This window comes from Oryctolagus cuniculus, chromosome 11, assembly GCF_051225735.1.
Source record: "Oryctolagus cuniculus isolate XC-2025 breed Fujian yellow rabbit chromosome 11, ASM5122573v1, whole genome shotgun sequence".
Classification (NCBI taxonomy): Eukaryota; Metazoa; Chordata; class Mammalia; order Lagomorpha; family Leporidae; genus Oryctolagus; species Oryctolagus cuniculus.
Window position 1 is genome coordinate 34,023,052 of NC_142877.1, and position 20,070 is coordinate 34,043,121.

The 20,070-nt window shown below is 39.3% G+C and overlaps 1 protein-coding gene across 50 annotated transcripts in view; it reads left to right on the plus strand.

Annotated features, from left to right (window-relative positions):
* PLCB4 (phospholipase C beta 4) overlaps window positions 1–20,070 on the plus strand; it is a 440,816-nt gene that overhangs the window by 115,495 nt on the left and 305,251 nt on the right. The window contains exon 1 of one of the 50 annotated variants that reach the window (XM_089307277.1): window positions 19,413–19,723. The exons of 48 other annotated variants lie outside the window; for them this stretch is intronic. The gene's annotated coding sequence lies outside the window, so the exon portion shown is untranslated. Of the gene's footprint in view, window positions 1–19,412; window positions 19,724–20,070 lie in introns of those variants that run through there. One more of the 50 variants, XM_089307275.1, reaches the window with a different exon arrangement.

Below are 20,070 nucleotides of genomic sequence, written 5' to 3' on the forward strand. Positions count from 1 at the left end.
TGTTAAACATATTTTCCATCATAAATAAAGTACTTACAAAAGCTCATTTATTTTTGTTTTTCATAACTTAATAGTGAAAGTATGAGATATATTTCAGTAGTTTGCTTTGGTTCTCTTTTTTTTGTTCGACTATATTAAGATAGGTGAAATGATTATTTTTTAAAAATCTCTTTTCCTAAATAAGTGAGAACAGAAATGTGTTTTTGCATATTGTCTTAGAAATGGACATATTCATTATCTTGGAAAGCTAATGAATCACTGCAAAAAATTCCTTCCTGAAATAAACCTTTGGAAATCAATAACTTAGGAGTTGGTTTGTCTGGTGGACATATTTCTAAAAACTGCTTTTCATATAATATTCATGGACAGAGAAGGGATGCTGAAGTCCAAAACTTGCAGTTAGTACACAATTTTATTGTTTTCAGATAGTTTTATAAAAATATTTCATATCACATACTTTGTTTTTTTTCTATGAGAAATATCTGAAGATCGTTAAAAACATATGGATTAGCTCTCTGCTGTGGCCCAGGAAGGTAGTGGAGGATGGCCCGGGTACTTGGGCCCTGCACCCACATGGGGGACCAGGAGAAAGCACCTGGCTCCTGGCTTTGGATCAGCGCAGTGCGCCGGCCACAGCACACCGGCCACAGCACGCCGGCCGTGGCAGCCATTTGGGGGGGGGGGGGGAGTGAACCAATGGAAGGGAAGACCTTTCACTCTGTCTCTCTCTCTCTCACTGTCTAACTCTGCCTGTCAAAAAAAAAAATTTTTTTAAATATTGATTAATGAAAGAAAAAGCAAACCTGCAGTTTTGTTTGAACTGTGTCTAGCCACAGTTATTTAATTATTAAACAGTCTTTATTATAGTGACTGAAACAAAACATTATACTTAGATAAACTTACTTTAGATTTATATATATATATATTATATATATATATAAAGTAAGATATTCTGTGGCTGATGTTAAGGGTGAGTGGAGAGTATTCATTGCTGTCTCTAATAACTGAAATGGGACAGTGCTGGAGAACTCCTTCAAAAGTTATATTGAGAAAACATTATACACACTTCTTTTTTTTTTTTTTACAGTAAAGAGCAATTGCATGCAATGTGATCTGCTCACCAGAGATATACAAAATATTTCCAGACAGATTGAAGGATATGAAACTTTCCGAAGTTTTCAAGTTAGGTTCAGCTGTGTTTTATTTTTATAGACTCTCCATGGACTTTGGTGGCTAAGTTCTCTTCTTACATAGAGTCTAGGACTGATACATGGTGGAGAAGCAGTTGTCAGGAAAGCTGCTTACAGGAGACAAGGTGTACAAAGCTTACTATTGCTGACTAGTTCACCTTTACCTGTCCAGAGTGTGTGAAGACAAAGCAGCTCTTGGGAAGATGTAAGTTATTGAGGCTCACTCTACAGGCTTGTTGTCAAGTTCTGTACTGCTCCTCATACTTTACTGTGTATGTGAATCATTGCAATGTTGTTACCTGCATATTCCAACACAGCAGGTGTCGGGTGAGACCAGAGACCCTGCATTTCTGATGAGCTTCCTAGGTGCCGCCCATGCTGTTGGTTCAGGCACCACACTTTGGATAGAGAGAAGTTGCACCATCAAATATCAAGTAACTGCTCCATTATTTTTATGCAGTAGACATGGTCTATGCATGATGGGCAACCTGTTTGGGAAGCGCATGACTGAGACCGTGAGTGAGGTGAATTCACTAGACACTGGATCCTTCATGGCTGATATAGCTGATAACCTGTTGTCTGCTGTTTTCCCTGGAAGGAATGCACAGAATTGGGACTCATTATCGTTGGCAGCCCTGCTTTTTGCTTCTTAGAACAAATTTCTTTTTGCCATTGTCCCAGCCTCCCAGGACTCATCTGCTCCTCCTATCTGCTGTCTCTTCCCACCCAACAGGAGCCTTTTATGTGTGTTGGCTTTGATTTGCATCCTGCACCTGAGTCTTTATGGCATCTTCTGCCCAACCTGACTTGCAGGTGCCCCACTTCAGCTCTCTGTAAATTTAAATATAGAAACTTTATCTGTGGGGAACTGCTTCTTTTCCATCACTTAGCATACAATTTCCCAGTGTAATCAACCAGTTTTAGGCAGTTGATTTTTTAAAACTCTCCAAGTCTCAGCTTGTTAGACTTGCACCTTGAATTTCCAACTTACATATTCTGCTAGGGTCCTAGATACAGTGTGAACTCTTGAAGGGAAGGAACTAAGTGTGGGGGTGGAAGTGTGTTACTCAAAGCTCTTTCTTTCCCTTTATATTTTTTCCTCCAGCATTTTTTTCTGAGAATTGCAAACATGTGGTCATTTGAAAGAATTTTATAGGGAGTAACTGTATATTAGCCATGAAGATTCCACTGTTAAACTTTATTTCTTTTATCACCTATCTACCCATTTACCTGGACTTTATATCTCACCAACTTGTTTTGGATGCATTTAAAAGAATTCAGTGATCATTTTGTATACTTCAGCACACCTATTATTAATTAGAGCCCAATAATTTTTATGGTTTTTGTATGAAATTTACATATAATGAGATGCACATATCCTTATTTGTACATAAGTTGAGTTTTGACTGATAGATATACCTGTGTCAATCGGGCCCTGGCAAGGTGGAAAATGTAGCTGTTGTCTGAGAAAGTTCCTCATGCCATTTCCTAATTTTTTAAAAGATTTATTTATTTGAAAGATGAAATGCCAGAGAGGGAGAGGCAGACAGGAAGATCCCCCATCTGCTGGTTCGCTCCCCAGATGGCTGCAACATCTGGGACTGGGCTAGGCCAAACCAGGATCCAGGAACTCCATCTGGGTGTCTTTTGTAAGTGTCAGGGACTCTAGTACTTGGGCCTTCATCTGCTTCCTCCCAGGTACGTTAGCCATTACTGATGTCTCCTCGTGTCTGCATTAAAGGAAGCTCGAATTAGGAGCTGGAGCCAAGTATCAAACCCAGACACTGATGTGGGAGGCAGGTGTCCTAACTAGTGGCTTAACTGCTGGGCCAGATGTACCCTGTCACCCACTCCTGATTATCTCCCTGCTTTTCCAGGCTTCGTGTTCTCTGTGAGTCTCCTCGAAGAAGATCTTAGTGATCTCAGTGATTTGTGACTAGCTTATTTCTTCAAAGTTTATACTTCGATCAATTTCACATCCTACTAATTACTTTCATATTTAGGAATATGTATTGTACAGCACTTTCTAACAAATTAATATGTAGTTTGAACAAATTCATGGTATTTTGTTCTTTAGGATTTATTTATTTATTTGAAAGGCAGAGTGACAGAGAGAGGAAGACACACATAGAGAAAGAGACCTTCCATCTGCTAGTTCACTCTCCAAATGGCTGCAGTGGCTGGTGTTGATCCTGGCCGAAGCCAGTACAGGCTGAAACCTGGAGCCTGGAACTCCATCCTGGTCTCCTGCATGAGTGGTAGGGGCCCAAGTACTGGGGCCATCCGCTACTACTTTTCCAGATGCATTAGCAGGGAGTAGCATAGGAAGCAGAGCTTCTGGTACTCTCGTATGGGATCTTGGCTTTGCAGGAAGCTGCTTAACACACTGCACCACTATGCTAGCCTTGCATGGTATTCTTATTTCTGAAAAAATTGAAGTTTTATCGACAGTACCATCGAGTGTCAGTTTTATATTTGTTCCAAATGCTTTCCAGTGATTTTATTGATGCCTGTAACATTTTACAAGATGGTTGGTGAGATAATATAACTAGATGCGCAGAGACTTGGAGGTAACCATGTTCTAAGAGGTTCGTTGGACTGACACACTTGGTTTCTGTGGATACAGAGAAAAAACAACCCCTGTTCCAGGCAGCTTTCTGTTTTCTGAGAAGGTAATGTTTGAGGATATTTACCTCATAATTTTAAGTTGATTGATCCTGCTTCTTCAGAAACAGAAAATGCCCCTCCTGTGATAATTTTAATACCGGGCATTTCATGTGTATGAACAGAGGTTTGTCAGTCTTACCTTCAAGGTCATCTCAGGGCACTGGGATTGATTTGAGTCTGTCCTGATGTGGATTCTACACAGCTGGGTAAAACCTCAACTGTCCAGAAAGCAACTTGCTTATGATGTATGCTCTCAGAATAACCTGTAGTGAAGAAGCAAAAATATCCCACAGTTTCTTAACAGAGAATCAATTTTTAAAAAATTTTCATTAGAGAGACTGGTGAGAAACAGAGACAGACACAGAGAAAAAGCTCTCATCTGCTACTTCATTCCTAATGCCTCCAGCTGCAAACTGGGAACTCAATTCAGGTAGGTGGCAGGGACCCAACTACTTGAGCCATCATTGCTGCCTCCCAGGGTGTGCATTAACATGTAGCTGGAGTCAGGAGCAGGATCCAGAAATTGAACCCAGGCACTCCAGTGTGGATCTAAGGCATCTTAACTGGAGCAGAAGCTGTTTGGAATAGCAGTGGAGAAACCAGCATAGCAGAAAGGGTATAGTCAAAATGAATGAGTTATACCAGCACCATAAAATTCTTCAGGGACTATAAAGTGCTTGAATTGAGTTCTTTGAAAGTACCATAAAACTCCTGTTTTTGGCTGCTTTTTTTTTAACCAGTCACATTAGCACACTTTAGTGGACTATGAGACTCATCTTCTGAAAACCCACACAACTCATTCAACTGTTATCTACACATCAGCCTGTTTTTCTTTTTCACTGAATTCTAACTTATAAATATTGTATTTATTCAGCTATGTTCAGTAAGGAAAATCCATGGAGAATACCTTGGAGTTACACAGATCTTACCTGGTAAGATGCTTAGGAGCTTCTTCTGTAGTTGTCTTCCAAAATATGCTTAGAAATGTATACTGATTTTCAAAACATTATTTCATGGAAAGTTCATATTTTCTTGCTCATAGTGAAATGAAAAAAATGTGCCCCAAGAGTTTTTAAAGGCATGGTACATGATTCTTAGAATCACACTCAACCAGTATTCAAAAATTAAGACTAGAGACTAGCTATATTTCATTGGGGCTAATGTATAGTTAACTACCCATAGGCCAGAAAAAAAAAATCCCTACAGGCATACTTATTCTATTCTTGTTTTCCAAGCAATTTAACTTATAGTTGCTTTTCTCAGAGAGGAAAGACAGAACAATTTTTGCCAACATTTGCCAAAGTCAGTTCTGATAAAAATAACTCAGAGAACCATGTTTTAAGAAGAGAAATTCAGGATAAAAATCTAAGCAGCTTTTTTTACTGGGTTGAAACAGTATCTGAGATTTCTTCTCATTTAAATATTTCATTTGATGATGGAATTGGAAGAACCAAAGGCATATATTTGAGGTTTTTTTGGTATTATCATATATTAGGTAACATGGAATAGAGAATTGGGGGAAATAATGAATGTTTCCCTCTTTCATCATTTTATGCCTCAGTGAAATAGAAAGAAATATCAATCACTCTTCTCGTGTTACCTTGCTGAGTGTGTGCATTGGTTACAAATTCATCATATAGCAAAGAGCCATCATTTATGCAGGCTTCATTATATTTTCAGCTTCATCTAAAAATTAAAGATTCTAGGACTAGCGAAGTCACCAAGCCAATTCTCTGTTGAGTGGAATATCTCACCCTTTTCTATGTACATCCTCCCTTTATTATTTATTCATTTGAGAGGCAAAGAGAAAGAGAGAGAGAGAGTGAGCTCATGTTTGCTGGTTCACTCCCCAAATGCTCACAATGACTGGGACTGGACCAGAGCTGGGGCCAAGAGCTGGGAACATAGTTCAGGTCTTCTGTGTGGGTGGCAGGAGCGCAATTACTTGAACCATTACCACTCCATTGATGTATATCTGGAGTGAAGAGCCAGAGCAGGAATCAAACCCAACACTCTGATGTGGGATATAGATATCTTTTGTTTCTTTTTTAAAAGATTTTTATTTATTTGGAAAGCATAGCTACAGGAAGGGAGGATGGGCAGGGGAAGGGAGGGGGATAGAAAGAGAGAGAGAGAGAGAGAAAGCACTTCCCTCTTCTGGTTGACTCCTCAAATGGACGCAAAGGCCAGAGTTGTGCCAGGCAGGAGACAGGAAGTTCATGTGGATCACCCATGTGGGTGGAAGGGCCCAAGGTCTTGAGCCATCTTCTGCTGATTTTCCAGGAGCATTAGCAAGGATTTGGATTGGAAGTGGAGCAACCAGGACACAAACCAGGATGCTGGTGCTGCAAGTGGTGGCCTTACACGTTACACCAAAATGCCAGCCCCTGGATACAGATTTCTTAACTACCAGACTAAATGCCCACTGCACCCTACCTATCTTTGGAGGTTCAGCATGAAACCTAGCCTTCTTGAAGCGTCAAATCTCTGTCCATCTTTCCATGTCCCTACTATGTTGGTTTATAAATCTTCCATCATCATAGTTCAGTACAGAACAGGATTGCTAATTATGCTCTAAATAATGTATATATTAGCCTTCCCATGTCTTCTCAGTGACTTTGTAAAACCTTCTGTGACAGAACTCTTATACTCCTTTTGCATTTCTTAACCTTTCCTTGTTTAGTGTTTTAGATTCTTCATTCAATGAATATTTCTGACTGCTTCTCTGAATATTAAGAGAGAGCACTTGTCTCTACAAATTTGATAAACTTAATTTTCTCCTTCTATCAACTTGCTCTAACAGAATGGATATATTAAAGTACAGAAATTTGGAGCTTTCTGTTACTCTTTGTCTTTATTTTTGAAAATTATTTCCATAGGTCTGGCTGAGTTTCAGTAGTAGTCTTAACATTTAGCACTGTAATAATCCCTTTCATCTGCAAAGAGAAGATTGTTTTTCTAAAATAGTTTTCCAAGATGACTTTTTAAAGTGAGTTGACCCCACTGATAATCTAGAATGTAAGAAACGTCCAGCACTCTGAAGTTCAGCATCCAAATGACTTGAGAAAGCAGATGATACGCTTCACTTCGCTGTGGTGCATCCTGGCCAGAAATACAGAAGGTGTCAACAGCTGAACTCTTGGCTTTGGCAAGCTTTGATGTGGTCCAGGCTCTGGTGTGGAGCACTGATTCAGAGAAAGCCATTCTGTTGATTTATCTGTCCTTCACCTTTAGTCCAGATGCATAATGCCATTGGACCGACCCCCCAAGGAAAATAAAGAGTAGCCATCAATGCTGTGGTCTCATCTTGTTGGTCCTGCAAAATATTACAGATTTGCCTCATCCCCTAACCAAGTGGAAGATCTGGCTAAACCTAAACCTGTGTTTTTCCATTAGAGCAAGCATAATGCTCTCCAGTTCAACTCAGCCCCTTGGGGATGTTTTCTATTGTTGCAGTAAAACATTTTTATAAACTTGTGGCTTGAAACAATACACATGGGGCCTGTGTTGTGATGTAGCAAGTAAATCCACTGTTGCTATGCTGGCATCCCATATGGATACTGGTTCAAATCCCAGCTGCTCCATTTCTGATGCAGCTCCCTGCTAATGCGCCAGGGAAAGCAGTGGAGGATAGCCCAAGTATTTGGACCCCAGCACCCATGGGGGAGATCCGGGAGAAACTTCTGGCTCCTGCCTTTAGACTGGCCCAGCTGTGGCCATCATGGCCATGTGGGGAGTGAAGCAGTGGATGGAAGATCTCTCTCTCTCTCTCTCTCTCTCTCTAACTCTTTCAAGCAAATAAATAAATCTTTAACACACACACACACACATTTACAATCTTGCAGTTCTGAGTCGAAAATCAGCATACAGGTCTGTATTTTTCTGTAGGTTTTAGGAAAGAATCTGTTCCTTACCTTGTGCAGTTTTTGGAGGCTGCCTACCTACTATCATGGCTACATCACTCTTGCCTCTATTTCTATTTTCAGATATTTTTCCTTAAACTGCTTGTCTCCCTCTTCAATTTTCATTTCCTTCCTCCCTCCCTTCCTTCCTTCCTTCCTTCCTTCCTTCCTTCCTTCCTTCCTCCCTCTCCCTCTCCCTCTCCCTCTCCCTCTCCCTCTCCCTCTCCCTCTCCCTCTCTTTCTTTTTTTTAAAGATTTTATTTATTTATTTGAGAGGTAGAGATATAGATAGTGAGAGGGAGAGACAGAAAGGTCTTCTTTCCATTGGTTCACTCCCCAAATGGCCGCAACAGCCAGAGCTGCGCTGATCCGAATCCAGGAGCCAGGTGCTTCTTCCTGGTCTCCCATGCGGGTGCAGGGGCCCAAGTACTTGGGCCATCTTCTACTGCTTTCCCAGTCTATAGCAGGGAGCTGGATTGGAAGAGGAGCAGCCAGGACTAGAACTGGCGTCGATATGGGATGCTGGCACCACAGGTGGAGGATTAACCTACTGCGCCACAGTGCTGGCCCCTCTTCCTTCCTTCCTTCCTTCCTTCCTTCCTTCCTTCCTTCCTTCCTTCCTTCCTTCCTTCCTTCCATGACAAGACCTTTTAAAATTACTTTTTCTGCATCTTATGGCCTCTCAAACTTCATCTCCTTATAACATAACACACATGCATATCCCCAGACCACAACACACAATTCCACAAGTCTACATGCTGGCTAATGTATTGAATTTCTGACTATAAGCACAGAAAAATAGCCTGATATTTTCAGATGCCATATTTGTCTAAGGTTACAAATAAATCATGTACTGTATTTACATAGAAACATCATTAGAATAATAAGGAAAGCCAAAATACATTGACCATGAAAATAAACCAAAGAAACTTTTAAATAAATACATAAATAGAAGTTCCGTATAAAAATATAAACATATTAAAATGTTATTAGAAGCACAAGACCACACACACCGATATTCATCTGTAGTTGGAGAGTCCTTGGTTCATTCCACCTTGAGGGTTCTTTAGTGTTTTCCAGGAAACAGTGTTTGAATAGCTTCTTTCTATTTAGAGAAATAACCAGCAACAGAGGCAGATGGCATTTAGTGACTTGTTCGTTTTCTCCTTTGTCTCCATAGTGGATCTCTTATGAGGAAGATACTCTTAGGTTTCTTATCTATTTAAGGTCTCTGAGGACTGTAATCTCCAAGCATATTTGTCCTTCCAATGGGGAGAACTCTTCACATGGCCAGTTAACCTGTTATTTTGGAGTCTGTTTATTAGATCAGAAAAAGTATCAAATGACCTGTCAAGGACATTTTGGAAAAAAATGTCTGAGCCCATTGGTTTCATTTAGCTCACTCATACTGCAGCAGGTGCAATCATTTAAATTTTCTTCTCCTTTCTCATGATTGTGTTCTTTCCATTATTCTAGATGTCCTAGTACATCCATTAAAGATAATAATGTAATTTTACCCATCATATGGATATTTATTTAATTAGTAATTAATTTATTTGGTAGCCATTCACAAATTGTGTTGCATTTTTTAATTATTCTGCAGACAACTAAGATTATAAAAGATAAATGTATTTTGTCCTCAATGAACTGATAAATATCATTTTCTTGAAAAAATTTTCTTAATTTTTCTTTGAATTTCTCACTTATTATACTAGACCTTTATTTACATTTCCATCATTTTAATTTATTATTTGATTTGTTTCTTCTGTGATTTTTTTTCTTTTAAAGATTTATTTACTTGAGAAGCATAGTTACAGACAGAGAAAGAGAGACAAAGAGGGAGGTCTTCTGTCTGCTGGCTTACTCTCCGAATGCCTGCAATGGCCAGAGCTGTGCTGGTCTAAAGCCAGGAGCCAGGACCTTCTTCTGGGTCTCCTATGCAGGTGCAGGGCCCCAAATAATTGGGCTGTCTTCTGTTGCTTTCCCAGGCCATCAGCAGGGAGCTGGATCAGAAGTGGAGCAGCCAGAACTTGAACTGCTCTCCATATGGGATGCTGGTGCCGCAGGCAGATGCTTAACCGATTATGCCACAACACTGGCCCCTCTTCTGTGTTCTTACACATTTTAGGATTGTATTACAAATAAGGTCTTGTTAAGACGTGTAACAACCATTTCAAAAACAAGCTTCCAACTCAACCTCTTTAAATAATAAGCCCATTCATTGGTTCATAAACCTGGAAGTTTAGGATTTTCTTATATCAGATATTCTATGTATTCTTTTAATTTTTTGTATCTGCCCTTTTTTAGGTTTGAATGAAAGTAATGAAAATATCAGTGGCTCAAAAAAAAAGATGAAAATTTATCTCTCATTTAAATAGTTAAGGTTTTGCAATCCCAGGAAGTAGGGTTTCCTGATTGAAGAAGTTTTCAGGAATCCCATTTCCTGTCCATTTGTCTGTCTTCTAATGCAGGAGATACCATCTAAACAATTCATTTCTTTCTTTTTTTTTTTTTTCCAAAGAAAGCTATTATTTAAGGAATAAAAATTTTATAAGTACAACTTTAGGAATATAGTGATTCTTCCTGCCATAGATGCCCTACCACCCAGACTCCCGCCCCTCCTCTTCCGCCCTCTCCCATTCCCAATTCCATTCTCCATTAAGATTCATTTTCAATTAACTTTGCACACAGAAGATCCTTCACGTAGAACATTTTTTTGCCACAGTGTTGGCTTTCTATTCCTGAAATGCTCCCATGGGCTTTTCAGCCAAACCAGAATATCTCAAGGGCTGATTCTTAGGACAGAGTGCTACTTAAAGCTATTGTCATTTTATGAGTCTGCTGCATTGAATGCTTCCCATGTTGAAACATTCTCTTCTTTATAGTTCTATCTATTATTATTACTAACACTTGGTCCTATTTATATGATCACTTTAACACTTAAGATAACATTTTTACCTCCCAGCTTAATGGGATTTGGGGTCCATTGGCAAGTTTTTACCCTTAGAAGTAAGTCTGTAGGAATGTATGCAGAACTATACAGCTCTACAGTTACCAACTTTCTCTTCCCTCTCTTATTCCCACTCTTATTTTTTACTGAGATCTAATTTCAATGGACTTTATACACATATGATTAACTCTATGTTAAGTAAAGAGTTCAACTAATAGTTTGAAGAAAAAGAAAAAAAAAAACTGTTCCTTGAAAGTCAAGACAAGGGCTGTTCAAGTCATTGCTTCTCAAAGTGTCAATTTCACTTCTACAGATTTCCCTTTAGGTGCTTTTTCAGTTCTCACAGATCAGGGAGAAGATATGGTATTTGTCCCTTTGGAACTGGCTTATTTCGCTAAGAATGATATTTTCAAGATTCATCCATTTTTTTGCAAATGACCAGATTTCATTTTTTTTACTGCTGTGTAATATTCTATAATGTACAAATCCCATAATTTCTTTATCCAGTCTTCAGTTCACAGGCATTTAGTTTGATTGCATGTCTTAACAATTGTGAATTGAGCTGCAATAAACCTGGGGGTGAGATAACTCTTTTATCTACTGATTTCATTTCCCATGGATAAATTCCCAGGAGTGGGATGACTGGGTCATATGGTTGGTCTATATTCAGATTTCTGAGGTATCTCCATGCTGTCCTCCATAGTGGCTTTACCAGTTTACATTCATACCAACAGTGGATTAGAGTACCTTCCCCCCACATCCTTGCCAGCATTTGTTTGTTGATTTCTTTATGGAATCCATTCTAACTGTGGTGAGGTGGAACCTCATTGTGGTTTTGGTTTGTATTTCCCTGACAGCTAGTGTTCTTCAACATTTTTTTCACGTGTCTGTTGGCCATTTGGATTTCCTCCTTTGAAAAATGTCTTGTTTAAGTCCTTTGCCCATCTCGTAAGTAGGTTGTTTTGTTGTAGAATTTCTTTTTGTAATTCTGGTTATTAATCCTTTATCAGTTGCATAGTTTTCAAATAATTCCTCCCATTCTATCGGTTGCCTCTTTCTTTCCTGTGTGTTTCTTTTGCTGTACAGAAACTCCTCAATTTGATATAATCCTATTTTTCAATTTTGACTTTGACTGCCTGTGCCTCTGGGGTCTTTTCCAAGAAAGCTTTACCTGTGCCAGTGTCTTGTATGGTTTCCCCAATGTTCTCTAATGATTTGATGGTATTGGATCATAGATTTAGGTCTTAAATCCATGTTGAGTGAAGTTTTGTGTAAGGTATAAGGTAGGTGTCTTGCTTCATACTTCTGCATGTGGAAATCCAGTTTTCCCAGCACCATTTGCTGAAGAGACTGTCCTTTGCTTCAGGGATTGGTTTTAGTTGCTTGGTCAAATATAAGTTGGTTTTAGATGTTCAGATTGATTTCTGGTGTTACTATTCTGTTCCATTGGTTTATCCATTGTTTTTGTACCAGTACCAGGCTATTTTGATTGTAACTGCCTTGTGGTATATCTTGAAATCTGGTATTGTGATGCCTCCAGCTTTGTTTTGGTTGTATAAGATTGCTTTAGCTATCCATGGTCTCCTGTGCCTCCATATGAATTTCAGCATCAGCCAGATCTGAGAAGAATGTCTTTGGTATTTTGGTTTGTATCATATTGCATCTGTGCATTGCTCTCAGTACAATGGACAATTTGATGATATTGATTCTTCCAATCCATGAACATGGAAGATTTTTCCATTTTTTTGTATCTTCTTCTATTTCTTTCTTTAATGATTTGTAATTCTCATTGTAGAGAGCTTTGACACCCTTGATTAAATTTATTGCGAGGTTTTTTTTTTTTTTTTTTTTTTTGTAGTTATTGTGAATAGTATTGATCTTAGAAGTTCTTTCTCGGGGCCGGCACCATGGCTGACTTGGTTAATCCTCCACCTGTGGCGCTGGCATCCCATATGGGTGCCAGGTTCTAGTCCCAGTTGCTCCTCTTCCAGTCCAACTCTCCGCTGTGGCCCAGGAAGGCAGTGGAGGATGGCCCAGGTGCTTGGTCCCCTGTACCCACATGGGAGACCAGGAGGAGGCACCTGACTCCTGGCTTTGGATTGGCGCAGTGCACCAGCCGTGGTGGCCATTTGTGGGGTGAACCAGCGGAGGGAAGACCTTTCTCTCTCTCTCTCTCTCTCTCTCACTGTCACTGTCTAACTCTGCCTGTCAAATAAAAAAAAAAAAAAAAGTTCTTTCTCTGCCTTGGCATTGTCTGTGAGTACAAAGGCTGTTGATTCTTTGGTGTTGATTTTATATCCTAGAACTTTACCAAATTCCTCTATGAGTTTCAATAGTCTCTTGGTGGAGTCTTTTAGATCCCCTAAATATAGAATCATGTCATCTACAAATAGGGATAGTTTGACTTCCTCTATCCCAATCTGTATGCCTTTGATTTCTTTTTGTTGCCTAATGGTTCTGGCTAAAACTTCCAGGACTATATTAAATAGTGATAGTGAGAGTGGGCATCCTTGTCTGGTTCCAGATCTCAGTGGGAATGCTTATAACTTCCCCATTGGATAGGATGCTGGCCATGGGTTTGTCATAAATTGCCTTGATTGTGTTGATAAAGGTTCCTTCTGTGCCCAATTTGCTTAGAGTTTTCATCATGAAAGGATGTTATAGTTTATCAAATGCTTTCTCTGAATTTATTGAAATAATCATATGGATTTTGTTCTTCAGTTTGTTAATGTAATGTATCACATTGATACATTTGTGAATGTTGAACCATCCCTTCGTATGAAGAATAAATCCCACTTGGTCTCAGTGAATTATCTGGTATTCCTAAAGAGTGGCAGTCACCGAATACAGGAGCTGTCACCTGCTGCCATCCAAAGCACACATGAGTAGGAAGCAGGAAGTAGGAGCAGAGCTGGGAATGGAGTCTTCCCCACTATGCCAGACTCTTGCCTTTCCCTCTTTCATTTAAGGTCTTTTGTGATGATAGCGGTCCCATCTGGATAATCCAGGGTCATCTCCGCACCCCAAGTTCCTTAATTTAATCATGTCTGCATGGCCCCTTTGCCTCATAAAATGATATATACCCAATTTCCAGAGGTTAGGATATGAGGGGAGATGGCCATTATTCTGCTTACCACAGCACAAACCCACTTCTCATCCCCACTTCTGGTGAAGCATCTGACTCTATTAGTAGTGTTGAACAACTAAAGTTGATTTCTGTTTTCCTGAAGTTGGAGTAAGAATCCAGCAAATAAGATGAGCATATTTTAAAAACTGATAACATTTCTGACCTTCAAATTATTATATACTGATATATTTTGTTCTGTAAATACCATTTAATTACAGAAAAATTAACAACCCTTCTTTCTCTCGGTTCGGTTTTTCTTTATTTCTATTTCACTTTACTTGACAATATTCTGTTATATTTCAAGTCCTCTTTACTTGTGGTTTATTTTGGATCCCATCTTAAGATCCTTAATTTAAAATTTTGTGTGTTTCTTGGTGGGAGGGAGGGCAGGTATGTGGGAGAAAGAAAGACAGAGAGAGGATGCTTCTGTTCCTCATTCATTCCCCAAACAAGGGCTGAACCTAGGAGACAGGAATTCAATACAGGTCCCCCATATGGGTTGCAGGAACCTAGTTACTTGGGCGTTACTTGCTGCCTCCCAGGGTCTGCATTAACAAGAAGCTGGAGTCAGAATCTGGAGAAGGGTTTTGAATCCAGGTACCCTGATATGGGACATAGGTGTACCAATGGGCTGTTAACTGCTAGGCCAAATGTTTGCCCTCAGATCCTTAATTCAGTTATACACACACACACACACACACACACACACGAGAGAGAGAGAGAGAGAGAGAGAGAGAGAGAGAGACTAGTCATTAAGGTACTTCTTCTGTGGTCCTTTCACTGTTAATATTTTCAAATCCCAAACCCTTACCCCTGAGAAGTGTCTGATACTATTGCAATTTTTGGATTTCTTCTTTGTTTCTCCAACTTTTAATGTAATTTCTTCTTTTCATTCCTCAGCCTTTCCCTCACAGTTCCCTTATCTTTGTCTTTGTCATCTAACAATAGAAAATGATGTACATTTTGAACTTGTGACTCTGTCATTTATCATCAGAACATAGTATAATATTCACTTTTGTTGATAAGTGAGTGGCAAAATGAATGTCAGAAATACAGAGCTAATTAGTAACCTAAGAATTGAGAAAAACTCACGTATACACAGAGATATCTGAAGGAATGATTTGTCCATCTTTTTTTCTAAGAATCATGACATTTTCTCTTTTGACCTTTTTTTGTTAGTTGTTGTACTGATGATATAGCTAGTAAAACAAATTAGACTTTTTGTTTTCTACTTCATGTGTATGCCTGTTCCAGAGCTAGGCAGGGCATTGTTCTAGAAAAGCAGGTAGGTATATGGCACTGATTTTCAATGTGTGATCCCCAGACCAGCAGCATCGGCATCACTTGGGAACTTGATGGAAATGCAAATTATAATGCTTCACCCCAGGCAGGTCAACTGGGTGAGAAACTCTGGGGTTGGGATCTACTATCTATGTTCTGACAAGTTTTCCAGGAGAGTCTGATGCAGTCACATTTAATGCCCTCAGAGGAATTGGAGTAAAGTGTTAATTCTTCCAGGTCTCATTCTTCAAATCAGTTGATGCATTCACTAGCTCTGCTCTGCAGTTCATCATTTCCAAAAAACGATGTTCTCTGAATATTTTTAGTTCCAATAATCTGTGCTCTCAAAGATTCTCAGTTCTAAGAAACTGTCCCTAAGTTATCTTCTTTCACCTTTGACATAGTAACATGGGCATTGGTATGAAAAAGAATCACCTTTCCTAGCTGAATTGCCTACTCCCAGGGATTAGAACCCAAGTCGTGCCAATGTACAAATAAATCATATCCTAAAATCCTCCAATGTATTTCTGCCTCATATGGAACTATCCATTTTTTTGGTCTGGCTGGTTTTTTTCAGCGTTGTGTTTTAAAAATTCCTCTATACTGTTATGTGTTGTTGGTTTTTTAAAAAAAATTTCTGAACATATTCAATTGTGTGTGTGTATAAATATATATAATATATATTACAGTTTATTTACCTGTTGATGGACATGGGTATATTTCCAATTCCAGGCTATTAAGAATAAAGGACCTGTGAATATTTGCATGCAAAGATTTGTGTAGGTGTGTTTTTATTTCTCTTGGGTAAATATCTAAGTGTGGGAATGGCTGGGTTATGGTAGATGCATGTTCCAGTGGCAAACTGGTTTCCAAAATGGTTGAATTATTTTCCATTCCTCTGACTATTTTCACTGGGCCGTTTTTACATGTTGTGATGTCAGACCAATAGAAAAACCTACTTTTATGTTACTATCTAAAATGCATATATGTTTACATTACATTATGTACACATATTTACATATAAACATTTATAGATGACATACATGCAGAGAAATATTAATATATTTCATTGTATACCTGGGAAGGGGAAGAAAAATAGAGGAAAATTACAGAAAGAGCAGTGGGTAGGGTGTAAGAGAACAGAGTAAAAAAAAACTTCATCTCTACGAAATTCTGGAATTGTTGCCTAGTGTTCCTAAAGTATGGGAATAAAGTGTATGGTTGAGTGGATTTTTCATAGTTTCATCTAGAGGTATAGTTAAACAGTTTCATCTAGAGGTATAGTTAAACTGCTATTGTTAATTTATGTCATACAGCAAGCAGAGCCTCTGAGTCAAGACTGAGCCGGGGGCAAGGTGCTGGTATAAATTTCAGTGACTCATCTCTTGTGTTTAAAATAGCAGCCGGCTAGGGGTCAAAGTGTAGTCAGTGGAGGAAGTCTTTTTTGACACATGTTCCCCTTAAAAATCAAACTTAGAATCAGTACGTGCAGTTCTGTTTCTCAAGCTGGAAAACTGATTGGGACGTGGAGCGGATAAGGTGGGAAATAGGAAGTGAGCTCATATCAAGCTCTGAAGCATTGTGTTGTGTATAAAGAAATACTAATTTTGTCCTACAGAGCTTCAAGATGGCTTTAGGCGTACCCCTGGGTATAAATGAAAACATCCTAATGGGATACATGCAGGGACTCAAAGACTTTTAAGGGATTAACTTTCCAGTGTCTATGCTTGTGTTACTCTTTCCTACAACTGATCTATTTGAGAATGCATCTGCCCTACCTTCTCTCAATTCGCAGAAGCAATGTGTTCTTTCATCTTTCCCTCTGGTGTGAAAGCATTCCAAGTGCTAAATAGGAAGACACTGTGCTTGTAACAATATCGAAAACATATTGGGGGGACCAACACTGTGGCACAGCAGGTTGAAGCCCTGACCTGCAGCTCTGGCATCCCAAATGGACTCTGGTTTGAGTCCCAGCTGTTCCATTTCTGATCCAGCTCCCTGCTGATGGCCTGGGAAAGCAGAGGAAGATAGCCCAAGTGCTTGGGCCCCTACACCCACATGGGAGACCTGGAAGAAGCTCCTGGCTCCTAGCTTCGGATGGGCTCAGTTCCAGCTGTTGCAGCCACTTGAGGAGTGAACCAATGTAGACTGCTTCCCCTCTGTCTCTACCTCTCTCTGTAACACTTTCAAATCAATAAATCTTTTTAGTTGATAATTTCAAATAAATTTGATGTTGGGTCACTGTTTATAATAGCATACATCTCAAAAGGAGCTCAGAGAATTGAATGATGTGGCCACAGTTAAATTCTTACATACTTATCTGCTTATTTATGCCAAAAGAATTTATTAGCCCTTATGTATAGAAACATGAAAAATTCAAATTCTGACACTATATTATTTTAGCATTAAGTCATATTCATAATAGATGTATAGGTTAATTTTTAAAATTAAAAATATTAACTTTGCCTTATAAAGAGATAGATGTAGTTCAAGTAAAAATTTACATTTAATAATGATTTACCAAAATTGTATTATATTTAAGTAGTTTTTTCAACTTTATACTAGCAAAATTTAACTATAACTTGATTAGAAGAAACTATTTCACCTTTGCAGTAGAATTTAAAGTAAGTTAAAACTTAAAATTCTAAATTATAGGGCCGGCGCCGCGGCTCACTAGGCTAATCCTCTGCCTAGCGGCGCCGGCACACCGGGTTCTAGTCCCGGTCGGGGCGCCGGATTCTGTCCCGGTTGCCCCTCTTCCAGGCCAGCTCTCTGCTGTGGCCCGGGAGTGCAGTGGAGGATGGCCCAGGTGCTTGGGCCCTGCACCCCATGGGAGACCAGGAAAAGCACCTGGCTCCTGGCTCCTGGCTCCTGCCATCGGATCAGCGCGGTGCGCGAGCTGCAGCACGCCGGCCGCGGCGGCCATTGGAGGGTGAACCAACGGCAAAAGGAAGACCTTTCTCTCTGTCTCTCTCTCTCACTGTCCACTCTGCCTGTCAAAAAAAAAAAAAAAAAAATTCTAAATTATAAACCTATTTTTGTGTTGCATAGGGAAATGTGGTAGATTAAGCAATAAAATATTTTAATCACAAAAATATATTTATTGGAATAAAATTTTGTTAGATATTTAGAATGGAAATACAAGAGAAAGGCATGATAAAACAAATGTTAAAGGAGAGCTTACTTACTATTAAATGGATAAATATGGATATCAACTCTCTATGGCTTTATGTTCTTGATGTGTTTAAGAGTGAAATAGTAGCTGTTTTATTTAAAATGTTAATATTTACAGCATGCCAGAAATCACATCTTTAAGAACCTATTTAAACTTATGATAAGCAATTGAAATAACTTAAACTTGACTTTGTATTGCAAAGTTTCTCTACATTTGTCTGGAGGGATATAAACACACAGGTACAGGTCATGGGGCATCCCTGAAGGGTTTTGAATAACAGAATATTTGATAAGGCTGTTGGCTGTGAAAGTGTTCTGCTTCCATTTTATAGAATGGAATGGGGGTGATATGAGTCCAGGAGCAGATATAACAGTGGACAAAATTTTGCAGTCATTAATAAGTGACCCATCATTTTGGATGTTTTCAGCAGCAAGTCACAGAAACTCTCAATTTGACTTAAATAATATGATATTTTATCTCACCTAATAATAAAGCTCATGGCAGAATGACTCTGGGTGTTGGGGAATTCAGTGGCTGAAGGCATTCTTTAAGGAACCTGTGTTCTTCTCATGTTGAAACATGACTGGCAGGGAGCATAGGAACCACATGACTATCTTAGAGGAATTAAGTCCTGGAACTTGGACTTGAGCATGTTTTTCTTTAAGCGATGGCCTCAGTATGGCTAAAGGAAAAAAAAATGGAGCTGATGCCAGAGGAAGGAAAAGAAATGAAGGATTTTGGGAGAGCATTTTTTGAAAGCATCTGCTGTAGGAGATGATGAGGCCTTGACCTTGGACATAGCAGAGAGAGTAGAGAAGCAGGGACTAGAATGTGAGAGTTAGGATTTGGAGTTGATGGTGATTTTCCCCTTACTGGGATGAATTCAAGGATGAGTTTCTGACTTGATCACTGAGTAGATTGTGTGGCTGTTTGATGATGCCCAAATGACATTTTCTAGAATTTGTAAATGTTACATTACATGGCAAAAATGACTTAAAGATAGATGTGATTAAGGACCTTGAGATAGTGAGGTTATCCTGAATAATCCAAGTAGGATATCCTGGTGGGATATTCCTTATCATGAGTGTTTAAAAATGGAGAACCATAACTGACTGTCATCAAGGAGAGAGGGGGAAATGGAGCAAGAGAACAGAGACAGGGAGAGAGTGTGCAGGAGGGAGCTGGGGCGTCAAGAAATGATAGGCGGAATGCAAGCACGGAAGAGACCTGGAGACTTGCTCATCATTGTGGGATTTGAGGATGAAGGAACAGGGCTGTGAGCAAAGGAACATGGGCAGCCTCAAGAAGCTGTGAATGACAAGAAAACAGAGGATCTCCTACAGCCTCCAGAAAGGAATAAAACCCTGCTGACGTCTTGGCTGGGAGAGATCCTGAGCCCCCTGTTGCACCTCTGACTAACAGAACTGTAAGGTAATGAATTTATGTTAGCTAAGCCCGCTGGTTTGTAGCTTTCATTAAAAGAGAAATAGAAAAAAATACAGCAGGCTTTGCCCAGGGTTTCCAGTGAAGACGATGGGGGTTTCTTTATTTGGTACTGACATATCTGTACTGAAGTTCAGCAGTCTAAGTGTTGTGAGCATTTCAGTCTCTTTGAGTACATACTTGCTTTAGTGATTGAGAGACAGTAATTATGATAGCCTTTTTTATAAGATTATTTATTTATTTGAAAGAGTTATATATAGAGAAGGAGCAACAGAGAGAGAGAGAGAGATCTTCTATCAGCTGGATCATTCTCTAGATGGCCACAATGGCTTGGG